The sequence below is a fragment of the Rhipicephalus sanguineus genome, chromosome 4 (assembly GCF_013339695.2).
Source record: "Rhipicephalus sanguineus isolate Rsan-2018 chromosome 4, BIME_Rsan_1.4, whole genome shotgun sequence".
Taxonomy (NCBI): domain Eukaryota; kingdom Metazoa; phylum Arthropoda; class Arachnida; order Ixodida; family Ixodidae; genus Rhipicephalus; species Rhipicephalus sanguineus.
Genome location: NC_051179.1, coordinates 121,728,195 through 121,746,470, shown reverse-complemented (window position 1 = coordinate 121,746,470; position 18,276 = coordinate 121,728,195). Strand labels below are relative to the sequence as shown.

The 18,276-nt window shown below is 47.4% G+C and overlaps 2 pseudogenes; one reads left to right on the top strand and one right to left on the bottom strand.

Annotated features, from left to right (window-relative positions):
• Positions 1–2,207: 2,207 nt before the first annotated feature.
• On the top strand, positions 2,208–3,133 carry LOC125758288 (putative nuclease HARBI1; annotated as a pseudogene).
• A 10,913-nt stretch (positions 3,134–14,046) lies between these two features.
• LOC119388972 (putative nuclease HARBI1) lies at positions 14,047–16,816 on the bottom strand (annotated as a pseudogene).
• Between the last annotated feature and the right edge of the window lie 1,460 nt (positions 16,817–18,276).

The following is an 18,276-nucleotide window of genomic DNA, read 5'->3' as shown; positions in this document are numbered from 1 at the left end:
CTTGCTTACATACGCATTCGCACCGCAGCGTCCTCTCATGTACTTCCACTCCAGCGTGCATTGTGCGGTGATATGCTTGATGGATGGGCGCTTATTGTCGGTATTTCTATGGTGTTTTGACCTTTTTCATTTTATGGCAGAAAAAGAATGTGTGGTATGGAACGCATCTCGGCGAAATCAGTGATGACGAGCGCGCGAAGCTAGGTCTATAATGCCTACGTTGTAGTCGGCGACTAGTACAAAGGGTTTGTGCTTGGAGTTTTATATTGTTCTGTTACAATTATGATTGATAATATTGTACTGTTCAACTCTTTTTTGTGTCTCACATATATTACCCGAGCGTTGCCCCCTATATTGTAAATGGAGTGACATAGCCCCGTATTCACAAACGAAACTTATCCTTAACTTATGACTTAAGTAACCGACCGGCACTTAACGCGTTTCACAGACCAATCTTGTACTTAAGTGAAACTTAAATCGCCACTTAAGTACCGGAAAGTAAAGTACAGCTACTTGCTACCTTAAGAAGTTATCCTCAACTATGACTTAAGTAACCAATCGGCACTTAACGCGTTTCACAGACCAATCTTGTAATTAAAGTAAACTTAAATCAGCACTTAAGTACCGGAAAATAAAGTACAGCTACTGGCTACCTTAAGTGCTACTTTACCTGTTTTTTCGTCAAACAACATGGCCGACCACTACGGCTGTGTCGCCTACTTCACCGATTATGCTGGCCGTGTGGAAGAAATTACGCAGGATGAAGCATATCGTTACGCGCCGCCGTTACGCCAAGTTTTCAGGGATCGGCACAATCTCATCGAGGTGTATAACGACGCGGGATTCCTGTCGCAATCGCTTTTCCAGGCTGGTGGTGCTACACCTGTTACAAATGCTGCCACTGGGCATAAAGGACAACGAACGCGGTCAATCGGTTCCGCCACTGCATGCTGATGGCATACGTGAAAAATATTTGAGAGCTGAGGTTGTTTCGCTTGCTTCATCAAACAGTTTTAGCCAGGCGTCCGCAGCAGCTTGGCAGACGCGGGCTTTGATGGCAGCTCGCGTCCGTAGAGCTGCTGTGGTCGCCCAACCACATACATTGGCAGCTTGCGTCTGCAGAACAGCTGTGGACGCCCGAATAAACTGTGTAACGGAGCAAGTGAAAGACCTCACCTGTTATTTTTTTTTAATTATTGGTTCCTTTCACATGAAAACACTCCCGTTATTAAGAAAGAAGGGAACGCTCGCGGGCGCTCTGAAAATAAAGGTAGAGAAGAACGCTAAACGCTGAAAAGCAGAAAAAGAATTCAAGGAGCGAAACGCACGTATGGTCACAAAAGAACCGCTCGTATTGCATGCGATATCTCAGCACAGTAAACAAACTTGTAGACGACAAAATAAGCGCGAGTTGTGATGACCACTTTATAGCGAAGGCCGCTGAGTGGCGGCTGCTTGTTGTGTTAGCCGAAGGCTTAAAACCGACAAAACCGACAAAAGCGAGAAATAATTTATTCCGCCTGTTAGGAAAAGTACCTTTATAAAGACTAGAACATTTACGGGCAGTGTTCCGCGAAAGTTACAGTAATTTATTGGTGCTTTATTTAATGAAACAAGTGTGAAAACTTCTGTAGCCTCGTTCCCAGGAGCCATACTTACCCAGAAAAGTGGTACTTTCATAAGTGCTCATTAATTGTGGTTTTTGAAACTTTCCCCGCACTTAACTCAAACTTATACTTTCCTCATACTTTCATAAGTGTAACTTATCGCGCAACTTTCGCTGGTTTTCTGATCAAACAAAATGGCTGACTATTCTAAGTCTCGCCGACTTCGTGGATTTTGCTGGCCGGAAATTATACAGGATGAAGCGTATCGCTACGCGCCGCCGTTACGGCCAGTTCTCAGGGATCGGCAGAATCCTATAGAGGTATACAACGACGCGGAATTCCTGTCACGGTACCGCTTTTCCAAGCGAGCAGTGATACGCCTGCTGGAAGTGCTGCCGCTGCACCCAAAGGACAACGAACAAGCTGCTCATCACGCTGCGATTCTACGGCGCCGGAACCTTTCAAGTTGTTACCGGAGGCCTTGTTAATGTGTCTCAGGCAAGCGTGTCACGCATCAACGCACGCATATCAAGAATGATAGCCGACGCATTGTTCCCGCAGCTTGTGAGGTTGTCCAACGCCAGTGAAGCAGCCGTGGTAATGGAGGAATTTTATGCCATGGCGCGTTTCCCTGGTGTGAGCGGCTGCATAGACTGCACTCATGTGCCCATGAAAAAATCCCGGTGGAGAAGACGCGGAGGTCTTTCGGAATCGTAAGGGCTACTTCTCAATCAATGTCCAGGTATGCCTATGGCTCTCCCGTTGACGTAAATTAGGGAAATAGTCGAATGATTATCATGTTTATAAAAGTAGCAGTGCAACGTTGTATGCATAACATAAATTTGTACCAATTTTCCCGAGCATTATATCTATTTCAGAGTGAAAAAAGATTGCTTCCTATTGCAGGCAGTCACAGGGCCTCAGCTTCAATTTTTTAATTTGGTGGCCAGCTGGCCGGGTTCAGCTCACGACAGCCGGATATTTGACAATAGTTCGGCGAGAGTACAGTATGAGAGAGGGACTGTGCCTGGCATCCTACTTGGCGACAAGGGGTATCCCTGCAGATCCTACCTGATGACCCCATTTAGGGACACAGGGACGAAAGACAGCCCTAAGCACAGGTGAAGTCAAGTTGGAGCAATCGTGGAGCAATACTATTGTGTATACAAATGCCTAAAATGCTAAAAAATGGTTTGTTTAGGTACAACAAGTCTCTCTCGCGGACTCGCTGCAGTGTCGAGAGGGCGTTTGGAGTGTGGAAGCGAAGGTTTCCATGCCTCGACATGACACTTCAGATAAAAACATCATCAGTTCCCATCATCATAACAGCTTGTGCCGCACTGCACAACTTCGGCCACCTCCTGAGAGAACCCGTCCCACCTCCACAAAGCCGGGTCATTCATGACAGCAGTTCACTGGCGACCATCTCATCTGCTCCGCCACCACCAGCAGCCATGCCACTTGTGCCAGACACAGCAGGCGGATTCAGGATGCGGAAGCGCATAGTCGCGCAGTATTTCACTTAAACGAAATGAAACAACATAACAGGGCTGTGACTTTATTCATACTGTTTTTAATAATGTCTAGCTGAAGCTTTAGCATTTGTGCCTTGGCCTTCTAATTCGCTATTTTTGACCGAAAAAGCTCCATTGTCTCACTGTGTTGCGCTCTTTTTTGTTTGTATTCGATCCGCATGAACTTCAATCTCAATAAATGCTCTCGTTTCTTTTGCTCGCGGTCCTCTTTGATGGCATCCAGGCGGGCACCCAGTTCGATTAAGATAGCCGTTTGCCCCTGGCTGCCGCTGGTTGAAGTTCGTTTCGTGCCAGCTGGCACAGCGGCGCTGGCAGTTGCAGCTGAAGCGGCTCCGGAAGTTGCTGTGGGTGCTCCAGCTGCAGCCTCTGATAAGCTTGCACCACCGCCATAGCACGGTTTGCTCATTGCAGCATCATGTACTTAACCATGGGGACGTGACTGAATTGGCAATGACTCTTCCAGCGAACTGCTAGGCTCTTCCCATGAATAGGAGTCTGTTGCCCCGTCGTGCATGTCTTGACAACCTGCAGAAACACTTCATATGGTCACACTGCTTGCCGATTCCTGCAGAGCTACACCAAAGGTGTCGCATTGTTCTGAACACCATGCTGTGTATGTACACTCTACAGCCATGTAGTACCTAAAGTACCCATTGTAACCATTTTATTTTTAAAAATGTCACGTGGTGCAATCTACCTATATCTTCAAGGTTTGATGTTGCTTTGTTTATTCGTCACATTGAGATGCTCAATTACACGAGCCAGTAGAGGGTGGCAGCACCGAAGCCTGACAAACACACCGTTCAGAAAACGGCTAAAATACTGGACTCTGAATATGCGTACGTGACAGTTGCAGCGTAATGAACGAAACACATTTGTGTTACAAAAAAGTGAACTTAACAGACCTAAAACATGCGCAATGAAAAAAATACGAAGGAGCCATACCACCGGACTCTTCGAGAGGCGTGTCTTGGGTCTGCGACAGCAGTGCAGCGACAGGTGTGCACAGCTGTGTGTGAAGCGATGTCTCCTACGCGCCGCAGCTCGTCGGTCATTTCGCTTGACGGTGGTGTTCCGCCACCTGAAATGCAAAAAATCAAAGAAACGAATTGAGTGAGACTTCAAAAGAAAGTTTTTTTTTTAAAATGCGAAGCATTTCTTAGCGAACTTCGGCGACTTTGAGCGTATCTATCTATCTATCTATCTATCTATCTAGCCGCCTACGACTTTGCGCTCTCCTGGCCGTATCTTTAACGGGATTTATACCAAAATTGGTATGGCATAGCATGACTATGACAAACAGAATGACTGGTCATATCATGAAAATGATGACTAACTTGTTATGAAAACCATGATTTACACGCCATGGCCATAGTGCTCCTGAGGCCGTTTTCTTAACTTGATATATTCAAAAATTGCTACGATGAGACATTTCTCTATGACCAACACAAATGACAGGTGGTAATATTTAAATCATAAACTGCATGTCATGTAGAACATGTCATGTAGAACATGTGAATGATGACATGCATATTATATACAGCATTATTTGCTTCTTGCTGACTGCTTTCCATTACATCGATTCCCACAGTGTGTGGGAGCTGCCGGTTTTTTTTCAAGCACAGCATAATGAGCAAACGTTAAACGAACGCACAAGACGCACGAAAGGAATGTGCAAACGCAGCGATGCATATAGTGCTCAGCGGATTTACTACCGCAACTTGCACTCTTCCTTGTACCTACCACAAGTGTAAGAAAACGCAACCATGATTGCAGACGCTGTGACAAAAGTAAGGAGCGCGAGCGCTGCCTATTTTCGCGAGTTCAGCCGAGGCCGGACTTCAGAGACGCGCTGGCGTTCCTTCTTATTACCTAAAGACAAGGAATGCTACCTAAAGAGAAGGAGTGCGTCTCGAAAGTCAAGCTGCGCTTCAAGTCATCGCGGTAAATTTCCGAACGCTGCACAATGCCCTAATGCAGGATATGTCACTAGTAATATCGTAATATCAATCAGACTGCTTACCTGTCGCAAACCGTTCCCGCATGTCTTCAGCGTTCGTCCTTCGCCACTTGTCTTTCATGTTTTCCCAACATTTCTTGAGTTGGGTCCATTTGCGTGGCGTGACGTTGTGGCGGCTGTTAAACTCATCTTCAATCTTTTCGAGCAGTCGCGCTTCCGACTCGCGGACGCCGCGTCGGTCCTCTTGTTTTCCACGACGCTGCGGTGGCGTGAGAGCAGGTCCAACAACACAGCGCGTTCTTCCTCTGAGAAGTTGATTTTTTTCTTCTCCATCGTCAAGACAAAGAAAATATATTGCACACACACACCGTGAAGAAATGCTTAACGTTCCCGAAGCACAGCGAAACTGTAAGCCACCGTACGTAGCGAACACAACATAACTGTTGCGACGGGGAGAGGTAACAGCTGACTGGGGTATCACTGGGCTATAACTGGGGGTCACTATAGGTCATTGTGGCCAGATAAGTCCGAAAAAAGCGCAAAAATATAAATACCTGTTTTCTTTACTCAGCACTGTGTGCATGTTATCACTGAATCTTTTCTTTCCACATTATTTCGATGCAAAAGTTAATAATTTGCAAATAAATAGATCGTACACGTCAATAATTGACGTAGCCTCAACACCATGCGACACACTTGTCCCGAAAAGTGCTACTTCGGAAAGTAATACTTAAGTGTCGTTCAAGAAACACTTTTCTGAAACTTTCCTTATACTTGCACTTTTCTTACACTTACTGTACCTCAACTTAAGTATCGTTTGTGAATACGGCCCATAGTGTGACAAGGAGTCGACGACAAAGCTCGGTCCTAAGGTTCATAATGTGTACGTTGAAGTCGCCGACTAGTATAAAGGGTTTGTGCTTCTAGGTGTTATATATTGCTCTGTCACAAATATGATTGAGATTAGTCTATTGTTAAACCTTATTAGGAGGTTTTACACTATGCTGTGCCGTGAGCATGGCCACCACACAACGGACAAGCCTAGACCCTAAGGTGCTTCGCCCCTAACAACGCACCAATTACGGAACTCCCAAGCCTCTCTCGCTTGGGAGTATCGTAATCTCAGGCAAGCCTCGATACTTCCAAGCCTCCTTCCAACCTTCGCAGGTCAACCCACTTTCTCATGCCCGAGCGCGAGAGGCATGCGTTGCGCTGCCACAAGCGCGAACAGGCACGATGCATTGCAGACGCTTACACAGCGGCTCGCTACGCCCCACGTTCGCTCTCTTTCGTCCTCGTTCGCTCTATGGGTTACACCGACGACGGCGACGCCGCTCAATGCAGGAGCGGGCACCTAACAGCTGCACTCTAAAATGACAGATAGGACACTGTCTGAAGGTACTCAGGTCGTCGACAAAGGTGACGGAAGAAGTGCGAATCGGCCCACTGGTGAAGATCAAATGTATGTAGCACCGAAAAGTACGAACAACGGCCGCAAGGATCTTCCATCAAGAGCAGGTCAATGACAGTAATGAACACAACTACTGCAGCTGAAATGAAACAGAAAGAACAAACGGAGTAAAATCCGAGACATGCACGAATCCGAGAAGATCATTCGGATTGCTGTACCGAGTAGTTAACACGATTGCCGAATATTGCTTTTTGACGTTTTTTGAGACATTGATGCGTTGTTGTGACTCACCAAGATATTTAAGTGATGCGCACGCTCCTGTGCACATCGAGTAAAAGGGCGTCTTGCAGCGGCTTAGCTCGGCTATGCCAGGATATACGTAGCGTTAACAAAGGTTCAGCTGATTATTCTTAGCTTTCCTGATTGTCTAGGATTATTAGCCTTGTTCTGTTCATTCTTCATACGCTGAACCGCTAATTACCAGGCAACTACTTCGGGATCAGGTGAGATAAGCCTCTCGGCTCTTCTGCGCCGTCGACCAGCATTTTCGTTCTCCTTCGCCATGGCGTTACCCACCTGCAAACGCCAGTCAGAGGCGCTATCAAGCGGCCCCAGCGCAGTGTCAGACGGCGACTGCACAGCGAAGGCGAATAGCTGCGCGCGCGCCGGCGCCACTGTGTTTATGGCTACGACGTCACTCCTCTCGAATGCGGCGCAGACCAGCAGCGGCGAGCCGCACGCCGGCGCCAGCGTGTCTGCCGCGCCTACGACGCCACTTCTCCCGAACGCGCAGACCAGCAGCGGCGAGCCGCGCGCGGCGGTGTCGGAGAGCGCGTGATGCCAGCTCCGGTGACCCAGCTGTGTGACATCACTGATGCTCGCACATGCGCAGCACGGCTTATGACCCTCCACGCGAAATCGGCTCCGGCTAGGCAAGTGTAGCTAACGCTACAATAATCGTTATCTGGCTTGCTTGCGTTTTTCTTGAAAACACGACGCTGGCCACTTTCCTACGAAGAATGCTATATCACGCTGATAGCGCTAATGCCGTTCGTGACCAGAAAGTGCCGGGCGCGCGGCGGTAATGCAAGGAAAGGGAGGCAAAATAAATTACGATTATTGTTGCGGGACAAAAAGACGCCCTTTTTACTCGATCTATTCTATGAATGCAGCGAAATGCGGTGATAGGGGAACGGTGATATAGTGGATTGTGGTACTGCGCGTGTTGGTTCCGTGCAGTGGAGGGTCGGTGACTTGCAGTGGGGTGGGGTGCCCATGGTGAGTGAATTTTTGATGAGCAAAAACTTTAAAAATTCGGGGCCCTTGTGAGGGATGTGAAGAGAAAGCTAAAAGAACCGGAAGAAAAGACGTGGATCGAGCGCGAACAAAAAGGGGAAATGAAAGACGAGAATGCAGCGAGAGGTTCGCGTGAGGACGCCATCTTGGAGGGCTGGTGCGCGCATGGGAGATCGTGGTGACCAGGACGGTGGAGCTCGGAGGAGGACGGCTGAAGATCGGGGAGTGTGGGAGTGCTGTAGAGTACTGAAGAGAGCCCGCCTGAGTGCTAGACTCGGCGAGCTCTTGACCACCTGGTCCAGAGTTCCAGCTAGTCGGCAGTGCATCTAGCTGCCAGGACACGTCAGTGTTTGCGCTGCTCAGTGTGGACAAGCTCGGGCTGGGCGTGCCAGGAGTGCCATCCCGCACAGTTTTTGCCCTACCGTAGTCTGGCAGCGCCAGAGCAGCTCGCCTAGTCTGCGAAGCGCCTTGCTACAGAGCTGAGACGCCAGTGACGACAGACGCAACGAGCGACTACCTTGTGGCAGCGTTCGACTACAACTGTGGCCGTATAATGTACTTTTATTCCGTGTTCCGTATTCCGTTTTCCCTGTTACGTCACGCTTGAAGCGCCGCCCACGCCGGAAGCCGCGACGTTTTTCGAATTTGGCCAATAAGAAGCGCTCGTAACCGCCCATAGCTTGTTGAGCAAGACAAGTGCGGCAGTTGGCGTTTTTTACGTAGGAATTCTGGGGAAATCCCTAGTATTTTTTAGGTATTTCGGAAGGAAAATTTAGGGGCTTTAGTGACTTTTTGGCTGAGGGCCGCAAAGGGGCCGTATAACTCTTTTATTTCGTCCGCGAGCGTGTAACAAAAGAACGATTGTACGTAAATGAAAATAAATTTGTTTTATAAGCTTCTGGTGCAAAGGTTAATGAAGCATATTGCGAAGTAAACACAAAACAAACGTATTTTGAGAGTCGTAGCCATATGGGTGTCGCTTTTGCATCCAATCCAAGTCGCTTAAGGCGGCCGTTGCTAGAAAAACAGCTGATAGTCTCTGCGAGCCGTGTTTTCTGTTCTGTCACCTATAATGCTGTGAAAAGAATGTGATCGCGACTACTGGGGAGTATTTTCGTCGCAGAGGAATATCGGTAGCAGCGAAGCACAAGGAAATCGTGAAATTCTAGCCGTAAGGTGAGTAAACAATGCCAAGCACACCGTAATCGCGCTATGTTTACTTCGCTTTTGTTCTTACAGGTAACGAAAAAAAAAACAAATATGTGCGAACATGGGAAGCCTGTACGTCTGTCGTGTAATATGTGGTAAGCAGCACCTTTTGTTTTTGAATGCGATCGCGCGTGAGCGAGCGTAGTTACAGCGTAGCATGTAGTACATGATGGGAGTGTGCCATATGTTTCCCTTCCGTTACTCTATCGTGGCTTCGCACATTTATGCTGTATTGAACTTTCCGGGAAAATACGTTTGGTGAAATATTTGTCTAACACGCTCGTAGTTGTGTTTTATTCGTAATAATATGACGAAATGGAATTTAATATATCTAAACGTACTCGTCGATGATTCTTTGCTGCGTTCCGGCAAAAGCTTGGGCGCAAAAAAAAAATGGCGCAACCACGGGTTTTGCGGGAGCAGGTGAATGTTTTGATTGAGTTCATGGAGCAGCACCCACACTTGGCGAGAAACGCTGCTTGTTTCACGTCAAGTATGGGTGCTGCTCGTAAGGCAGCCTTGTGGGCGGAGGTGTCAGACGCGCTCAACGCGCTGGGGCCGGCCGTGAAAGCGGTCCGGCACTGGCGCAAGTATTGGTCGCGGCTGTGCTGCGACAGCCGCAAGCTGGCGAGGGATGTAGAAAGGGAGAGGAGGTGAGCTCATTGCTTGCAGCAGGCTGCGGGACGTATTTTAACATTTCTTATGCCTTTGCAGGAGGACGGGGGGAGGACGACTCGGAGGTGTGGAGGGCCGGGTCCTGGCGATCCTCGACAGGACAGGGCCGGACTCCGACCCGATCCGATTATTCACTGGAGACGATGAGGTGAGTATTATTACTATTGCCAAATGTCTCGGTGCAAGCGTACTGTTGAAGTGCTGTATGGTGCCTGTTTTTTGATGCGGTGATGCAAAGACTGGAGCTTGTGCTGTGAATAATCGGAAATCTCGCTAGAAGAAACGAGAATGGCTTTCTTGAGGCCAGTGTAAATAGTTGTATTTGACAAGTCCTTTCCATGAAGCACAGAGTTAGTAATACGCCACATGTTCTAGGAATTCCTTTTTGTACAGAACTTAGAGTATGTTTCACGAGAAGTATTCTGCCATACGAGAAATAAGAAGTTGGCTCCTCAATTGAGCTGTCGCAGACTGGGCAAGCAGTTGACAAGTTCAATAGTTGCAATAATGACGTCATATGAAGTGGCCGCAGCACTAAACATGGTATGTTCACTATGTATTGCAGGAGGACAACCCACCAAGGGCGGAGGAGGCAGCCGCTGCCGACACCCTCGCAGTGCGGCCTGTTCAGACAGCAGTGTCAACACGTGCCCCAACACCGCAACCAGCCCCAACAGTGGCCAGAGTGTCTGTTGGGAGCCAGCCAGGCACCAGCGGCACTGCACGTGAGGCACTTTCACAGCTCTTGCAGTATAAATCATTTGAAGCAGCTGGAGACGCTCGTGTTATAACCTTGCATACCAAGAGCGGTTGTTTCATTTAATAAAAAATATGGCTGGCCTAATTGAAGTAAATGTTCCGTACAACCTATATTGTTAAGAGTGTAGATGGGGATGCAAGGAAATTACGGTGGATAAATCGCAGTCACGTTTGGTCGCTCATCATGCTTGTGGTACTCCACTAATTTGTCTTTTGTCATGATGTCCTATTCTCTTCCTTTACGCTTAATTGCCCATGTGCATGGCACCTCGCAGCCATGATAACGATCAAATAAACTTTATGCGTAGCTTATAACGAAGTGCTCCCCATACAGTCCTTAAGGACAACCCGGGCGGCGTCGCCGCGATTCCCCTCCTCCTGAGGCGGTTGGCAGGCTGTCGGCGGAGTGCGCGAGGCAGCTGCGGGTGCTGGAGGAGACGAAGGCAGAGGCACGACAAGTAAGTACAACAGAACCATTTGTGAAAGGAGATTGCATTGCTTGTTAGTCTTCGCCACTTACAGCTGGCATAGTTGAAAGCAAGCATGGTAGCCTTACTTAGCATACCCTAGAACTCGCAAGATCATTCATTTGGCATTTGGCAAATATAGCAAAGTCATAAACAATACAGACAGGTGAGAAACATTGACGATAGTCACAGAGAAGGAAACTTTTTTTTGTCCTCTGCTTGTCACTTGTATGGTTAAAGTACAATGATGCGTTTTGTGCAGCTAGAACAATGTTATTGCATTCGTCTACAAAGGGGTAAGTTATATTTGTACAAAACATAACACTGCCGACGAATGGTGATGGATCGTGGTGATGGAAAACACTGATGTAAAATGGTCATTGCATGGTGCACATTTACATCTTGCGTTTGAAGCACTTTTGCTGCAAAGCTTTCAGCCAGCAGCTTGGCTATACACAGTATGTTTGCATAGTTACATGTCTGACACACTTCAACAGTCAACACAGCAGTGCAATCTAGTGGGCACGACCATATTTTAGCTTCTGTGAACAGCGAACATGTGTTCAAGGAACAATTGTTCTCAGGAACAGACACACTCCCAGTTACTACTGTCTGTTTACCTTATAACGAAGTTGGTGTCGATGTTGTGAGGTGGGGAATTTCACATGCATGCGCACGACATGCACTTGAAAATTGGTTTTAGATGTGTTCTAAGCTATATTAGCCGTTGACATTTTGTACATGATGTGTGTATGTCTATGCAAACATATCCCACAAATTATCTTGCCTTCAAAATTTTGTTTCATTACTCCTTTAATGAGAAACAGCCCAAACACGAGAACGTCAGTAACTGCGATGTTACTTCAAAGTGATTTTGTCAAAAAAAGAAAACAAAAACAAATGAAACAAACAAACAGCTCAAACGTGACGTCGTGTGGTTTCGCTGCGCAGTACATCAATGCACAGTGCAAGATCGGCCTTGTTTTTTTTTACATTGCATGCAATATTTACTCTGCGTGATTGACGAATACTTTAATGCATCACATTCTTATGAAACATGTAGTATCAAATTACTTTCCTCTCTGCTCTAACTTTCCTGAATCTGCATGCCTGGCAGTTATTGCAAAAGGTGCGTTTGCAGGGAATGGACTGTAATCCAGTAATTGAATTTTTTTTCTCGCAGCACCATCAGGAGCTCATGGAGGAGGTGAGGGGCTTGCGTTCGGCTCACGAACGCATCGCAACAGCCCTTGAACTCCTCGTGGGCGCCCTTGTGCCTGGCCATGCTACATCCACAGCACCGCCACAGCCGCCGCCGCCATCACCTTGGCCTTAAACATTGCGATTTTTTTTCTTGTCTTTTTTATTTCTTTTCAATTCTACGTTTTTTTGTGCACCAAGTTGTGTGCTTTTTTAATTTTTTATTGAGCCGCATAGTGCTATTTTTTATTGCACCAGATTAATGTGTGCTTTTTTTTATTGCACCACGTTGTGTGCCTTTTATTTTTTTTACTGCACCAGATCAAGTGTTTTTCTAATTTTTTTATTGCACCAGGTTTAGTGTGCCTATTTCTGTTTAAAGTGACACTGAAGTACTAGTTAGTGCTCACGTCTTCACAGGTTGCTTTGACACGTACCGGTCAACTTTCTGACATGACATGCATGCCATTTATGACTGAAGCAGTGAAAAATGGTAGTACCATTACATCACTAGGAGCAGGAATGGATACGATACAAGTTCTTTTACATGTTGCACTAGGGGATGATCTACTTGTTTAGAACTAGCAGGAGCTTTTACATTCTCTTTGCTGAGCCTATGCAACCCTACAAAGGGAGAAAAATGTGTGTTGGCACCACTTGTGTGTGCAATTCTCATAACAAAGTCATTTTCTAGTGACACATGTAATGTTACTTTTTTATACTGTGTGTGCACCAATTTGCTCTATCCATGCCACTACGATATGTCGTTATGTTGCGATGCATGCAACATAAGTTTTTCAATTTTAGCAACATTTCATAGGTTCGTTTGACGCACGATTGATGTTTTTAATTTATCCTGTTCTGTGTCATATTTTGTTGTGGAATGCCCAAGGGGAACTTGCGCAAGCGATTTACTTCTATTTTTACAATTTCATTGTTTAGTGTATAATTTGTTTATTTTTTACAATTTTAGTATTCAGTGTACCTCCACGCGGGTTGCTACAAGGCGTTTTATGACAGACAGCTAGGCCTGTTGCTTGTGATATTTAACGACCATTTCTACCAGAGTGGGTATTCATACCACTTATATTAATGCTTCGCAGTCTTGCAATTATTCTTGACTTTTGACGTCTTAGTCAGCTATGGAAATAGCCTTGTATGGGTACTGGTGCCTGTTTCTTGTGGTACTATTGTTGGCATTTCAACAGTGATAGTTATACGTTCTAGTCATTGTTATTGTTGACATTTCATACACATATTACTCAACCATACGTGTGCCCTTTTACAGGTGCATGTTTCTTGCAATATGGAATGTTCATTGATACAAATCTGGATATTCCAAGTTACGATAACAGTATGTCCTAGTCATTGTTACTGTTGATATCAGTTTGTGATATTCATAGCTTGCCCATGTAGTGAGCAGACATGGGCAGCTGTAGTGGCAGCATTGTGTAGCGACAACTTAGGCATGCAACATTAGAACATTCAGTGTATGTTGATGACATGTCAAAGCTACATCTTCAAAGGCCAAACTACTGTTACTTAAGGGAACATGATTTTGAGTGTACTCGCAGCGAACTCGATCACAGTTGTTTTTAACATCAACATAAAGTACGACTTCGTTTTGTCTTGCTGTTACAAGTAATACTTTTCTTATCTGTACTGATTAACATCTACCTTGTTATTGGTGGTGTCTTCTTTGCAATGTGTATGAACGGCGTAAATTATTGCAAATTTATCATTGTAATCTGTCACTATTTCATGTTGTGCAGTAGTATTGGATGTATTGGAGAACGACGTTGATGTGTGCAAAATTTTAGCTTCTCCCCGACGTGTTCGCACATTGTGCAACGTTAAGGTCGCTACTGCACAGTCCCACAACAGGGCTTCGAAACCATCTGGCGATTTGGGCGTTACAGTTGCTGCAGTTGAACTGCTAATATATCTGCACTTCCTTATTTATTGATTACCCCACGTTCGATGCTACTGTGCTTGCTTCAGCACAATGTTGTTAATAAACATGACACTGCACTTCGACTATGTCCATTTATCAACAGACCGCATAAGCCATATTTGCATTAGTTTGAATATTGCCACGGGGTCGTGACGTTGAAGAAGGTGGCAGACTGCAGGCGAAACTTTTTATTTGAGCGGACTTGCGCGCTGGAAACAAAAGTCAAACTACAGTGACACACGCTGTACACTCATAGTGGCCAACAGAGCGCTGTCCGTCGAGAAACTGACAAGCACATGTTAACAGAATGGTTTAAACAATCTTGCAGCTTCTGAAACATCACAGCGTGGTCCACGTGGAGCGTTGTAAACAAATCTTTTGGGGTGAGGACCGAATACATCAAAATAAACCACATGGCATTATGAATAAATTCATACTCCTTTAGCAAAGGTCACACGTGAAGTACTTCCAGAATATTTCACGTTACTTCACTAATGAGCGCACTTGACATGCCGCATGGTGTCTGTTGGCGTCACTTGGCCATGCACAGGAGCAGCAGTGAGTACACACTTAAGGCAGCAAAACGCACTCGACATGCCGCATGCTGTCTTTTGGCATCACTTGGCCATGCACAGGAACAGTACAGAGCTTGAGCACTTATGAGAAGCATGATGCACTTCACATGCCAGACGATCTCTTTCGGCGCCACTTGGCCTTGGAAAAGAAACTGTGTGGTGGATGTGCGACAGGTCACTGGGCATAGTAGGTGTGCGTTGCAGAGACAGGAAGCGAGAAGACAGGGCGTACTCCCAGGCATGGTGCAGATGGCGGTGACAATTGTTGGCGATTGCAGGATGACAGCAGCGACAAAAAATGATACTGGTGAACAACAGTGGTTACGGTGCTTGGCTGTTGACCCGGATCACACGGGCATGATCGAAGCTGATCAGATAAGATGTCACACTACTAAAGTTGTGGACATGTGTCCCATTACTGCTGACAGCACCGGTTGCGAGATCACACTGAGGGGAAAATGCAGAAGCATCGGTTTACTTAATTTTAGGTGCACGTTAAAGAACCGCAGATGGTCAAGCTCCTGCAATGCAGCACAAATATTTTAACGTCGCAGTCGTCGCTGCAGGCGGCGCAGTCGCCTGCGCACCCTTCTTAAATGCTGCAGGTGTTCCCGCCTTGTCCTGCCAAACAAGCCGATAAGGCCGTTGCGGACAGCTTACCCACGCAAGTACATAAAGTGTGATGACCTCCCCCGTCTAATCCGAGGTTGGGGGTCATCATCAATAGAGCTGCCGTGCTCGCTGCTCTCGTCGCCACTGTCATCACTGAAATCGTCAACACCTATGTCAACTTCTTCAATACAAAGGTTGTGCAACACTGCACATGCAGCAACAATGATGGAAGAACGTTCCGGTGAGTAGTGGAGGGTGCGGTACCGCTGAAGGCAGCGAAAGCGGCTCTTCAGTAGCCCAATACAACGCTCCACTATGGAACGCATTGAGGCATGTGCAGAGTTGTACTTGCCTTCTGCACTATCCCTGTGAGGACGACCTTGCACCGGGACCATAAGCCAAGGCTCCAGGGGGTAGCCGCCGTCACCTGCAGAAATATGAATTGCAAATACTGCTAAAATGACAGCGATCTCTCAAGGTTAATTGACCCTAAGATATCAATAATAGAATCTCTGTAGTACCTGACTAGCCTAACATGGACCCCGTCTGATGCAAAACATGACTACTACGATGAGGTTGTCATGACAAAGTGCATCATTTGACGATACTACCGCAGTTAACCCACAGCTGGGAGATTGTGCACCGGTAGCATGCGGCATCATGCCGCTTCACAGTGCTATGAATTGTATCAATGCCGCGAGGAAATATTTTGATATACAAAACCTATCACTGGCAGCACACGTAAAACGAAGGGAATGGATTTAGTTCTCACCGAGAAGGTACTCGCCAGTCGTCTCAATGCGGCCCTCCTCGAAACGTTCGCGGACCCACGACGTGCCCCAGATGTGGCTGTCGTGGTACGACCTCGGTCGCAGCGGGTCGACGGCGAGGATCCGCCAGTCAGCGTCACAGATCTGGGAAAACCAAGAGCACTATGAGCCACGTTTCACTGCGAAAAAAAGACATGCGCACGAGACAATTGGAACACCGCTACTTACGAACATGACGTTCAGGGCGAAATACCCTTTGCGGCACCAGAAGGACGCCTTCTGCTCGCCCCTCGGTTCGACGATGGCGACGAAGCTACCGTCAACGCATCCGATGAGGCCAGGTAGAGGTCCAAGGCGAAGGAATCCCTCCTTCACGGCCATCTTCTCCTCCGGCGTTGACAATAGCCTGAGCCACACGTCGGACACACTTGCTGACCGCGGGCTGCGTCACCGCTACAGTCTCCTCGCTTCCCACCGACGACTGGAAGGACCCGGTGGCGAAGAAACGCAGAGCGCACAATACCTGCCGCTCCACCGAGAGCGCAGTTGGCCGCGAGCCCCTCAGTTCGTCGGCGACTTCGTCGCACAACCACCACACTGTTTCTTTACTCAGGCGAAAGTGACGCCGAAATTGTTCGTCTGGCATGTCAAACGCATCCTCGGCTTCCCTTCTCCGGCGTCCGTGGCCATCGTACGCCGCCTCCAAAAAGGCGAACGCCGAGGCGAAGGTCGCTGGCACCGCACGGACCGCCATGTTTGCTATTCCGTCGAAACGGGGCCACTCGCTGGCTGTTCCGAGCTTCGACGGAACCGATTCCGTATATTTTAGCATAATGAGCGCGTACTCGTCATTTTGACGTCACCACAATTTGAGCTTCCGACACGTCACTTGAGTGACAGGTGAAACGACCAATCACGGGGCGCTAATGGCGGCCAAAACGGAATACGGAACACGGAACAGCGGTTCGTTATACGGCCGCTGTAAGCGGCCAACGGTTTCACAGCATTGTTAACACGTACGCTAGTCGTCGCGGTGTGAGACGCATTTGGTTTTTTCGTAGACTACGGACACGTTGGTTATTTAGTGGTCTGTACATGCTCATTTGTGTTATTTTATCCGTGTACTTATGTTTTCACGGAATGAAGGTTCTGTTCGTGTCGCGTTTTTGTGTTGGTGGGTTCATTTTGCAGACTCCGCCAAACCGTACAGGGCGCTTCCGTACATCGTGAAAATATTGGGGACTGCGTGTAATAGGAGGGCGGTGATGTGTTGTGAATGGCTGGAGTGGGAAACGAGCGAAGAATTACCTAGGAGACATCTGGGGAGCTGTTGCGCTGTGGCGGTGCAACAATCACCCCAGATGCCTTCATAAGGTATAAATTGTAGCAATAGAGCACGAGACTTCTTTGAATGAAGACGGTGAGGGTTTTCTGAGCGACTAATTGTTGTATGAACACGTGGATATCCCGTCGAGACGCTTAGCGCGTCGCACGCACGAAGGCAAGCGCGCGGCATCGTAACATCTATAACCAATGCCGATGAGCAAACGGAGGCCCTGGGTGCACACAATATGCAACGGCTACAACGGTCGGAGAGCGACAGTAGGACTTTAATGAGGCTCTGGGAAGACAATTTTATTAAAGACGATAGTCTTTCTTGGGGAACTTAAACGCAGAAATTTTGGTGTCTTTCTGTTTGTCGGCACGTCACTCGATTCAGTCACCCGGCCAAAGTTGAACCACTTGCTTACCGCCCACCCATCTTGAACTGGTACGGCTGTTCCTACTTGTGAACGTTGTCGATCAAAAAGTAAATATTACGCATGTCTGAGGCACAGCATCATTAGGTAAGTATTAGGTTGTGTGTTCCTTTATAGAAAATACATAGATACGCAATTTTAAAGACCCTAGTTTCTTAAGCTGCGCTGAAAATGCGACTGCGCTGAAACTTGTCTTCCTCCGTGCCCTCTGCACAAGCTCATGTTGTGTTTCGGTTTTGGTTAAGTATTGCGTTGTACGAATGACAGGGGGCGCCGCTCTGCCATTCCTGTTTTACCCAGGCGACGTTTAAATAAGGGAGTTTGTGGAGAGTACTCGTTGAGTGCTGGCGTTTCTTCTGCTTCGGCGCATCGCGCCAAACCGCGTGTTCGGGCTGGCCGGCGTCCCCGCCGGTCGCGTTGGTCACCGCCTGTCTTCACCTGCTGCTGCGCCGGGACTACCAGCCCGCCACACAGCACTCATATTTC